This window comes from Anneissia japonica, unplaced genomic scaffold (genome assembly GCF_011630105.1).
Source record: "Anneissia japonica isolate Jap-2015-1 unplaced genomic scaffold, ASM1163010v1 scaffold87_len186233_cov173, whole genome shotgun sequence".
In the NCBI taxonomy this organism is placed as follows: Eukaryota; Metazoa; Echinodermata; class Crinoidea; order Comatulida; family Comatulidae; genus Anneissia; species Anneissia japonica.
Window position 1 is genome coordinate 155,871 of NW_022745088.1, and position 1,913 is coordinate 157,783.

Below are 1,913 nucleotides of genomic sequence, written 5' to 3' on the forward strand. Positions count from 1 at the left end.
CCCATCCAAAAAAACAAAAAAAAACCAATCGAAGAATAGTAACCCAGGCTATCATTAAAAGTTTAATGGTACATTTATTTTCTTTTTTGACTTTTGTGGGGGAGAATTGGTGCATGGATAAGGGGAGCAGAGAAAAAATCTGTACCTCAGAGTAAAATGTCAATTTTTCTTTTTCTGGTTGTCAAAGTACTGGGCTTATTAGAATATTTGGTCAACGCAAAAATGATATACTGCAGTAGGGAAATGACTGGGGTTTAGTGTGGGGCGGAGTGGTATGAGCATTAAGGAGGAATAAGTATAACTTGAGGTCTGGCAACACCACTACCAATAAATACATATCAGATTTTGTTCCTGTACTATCATAATATTTTACTTTAAAGAAGTGTGGTCAATGCATTTAGATAGGAGTGGGTAATTTGTAGGGGGTATTACATCACCTTCACAGCCTGATATTGGGTAGGATTTGGGTTTTTTTTGACGTACACCGATAGTACATTGTTGGGAAAATGTTGGTCCATGTGCTACGGAGTGAATTTTCTGTAGACTGTCACATTACAAAGTTTTGCCAATGCATTAAGATACTGGGACTGTGGGTAGGTGGGGGTGCTTTGTAAGCAGGGTGGGAGTAGGGTTACGCATACTGGTAGGGATAAGAGCGTCAACACCGCAATTTAGCGAGTTTTCGCTAACGCTTATTCTCCTCTTGCTTAGTTGTCTGTTCTATTCTTGAATAGCAAGAGGCATAGAATGTGCCATCAGTTGTTTTTAATGATTTAGGCGGAAGTTTAATTCACTTTGGCGTGTGCTTTGCTTGTTTTTAAATTGAAACAAAGCAGACTTAATGTTGTAGTAGTGGGATTTAGAGGGGGTCCGGGCCCTTCACAGGATGAAGATTTTGTTTTCCATATGCTCAGATATGCACATTCTTGCATTCTAAGGGGTCTGAAAGACTATGGATTTCTTTCAATTTCAGTTATTACATTGTGAGATTATTGAAAAATTAATTTTTATACTGGGAAACCATAGAATCTTATGTTCTCTCACAGGGCCCAGAAAAATGATGATGATGATAATGATGAGGCTTCGGCTTATGATGATGATGATGACATATGTGGTGGATCAATTTGACAGTGATAGGAGTAATGTGCTTGAGTACAGGGAGTGTATGCCTGCACAAGAAGAATAAAGCAGACTCGATGTTGCGTTAGATACAATTGAGGAGGATCTTCCGGCAAATTTGTGTTGAAGATGTTGGGAATGGACTTTCCTGCATTGTGAGAGTGTATTAATTACTTTGCAAGTAGACCTGTGAAGCACCGTCAAAGCTTTGTCGTTTAGAGTACCGTAAGACATCCCGAAAAATTGCATTGAACTTTCCTGACCGCATTAGTGAGGTCTCAACAATGGGGTCCATAATCCACCCCCACCGATGCAACTCTGATAAAGTTTAGGTGCAGAACCCTCCTGAAAAATATAACGATTCTGTTCTAAAAACAACAGGGTATAACGGTCGGTAGTGGTTTAAGAGCCATGTCATCGCCTATTTACTTCTACAAGTTGCTTTACTATTTTTGTCAGATTGACGGTTTGGGGTTTGAATTGTTTGTAGAAAATAAGGGAGCTGGCATGCCCCCACCTCTTAATCTGTCTCTCATGGCAGAAACTTTATTTCTAGTAATACAGTATATCACTATTTAGTTTCAATACCAGTTTCATAGGACTAGTTCCTTACTTCATTGATTAACAGACCATTCACGTATTTGCGACAAATAAGCCACCCATCGTAAAAAAACTTATTTCAGCTCTGTTTTTTGGGTTTTTTTTTTAATAGTTCTATTTTAATTGTTAGTTTTGCAGTTGTCCCTGATGTTTTTTTTATATGTGAATGTTTTTAGATTACTTTATCTGTGAAT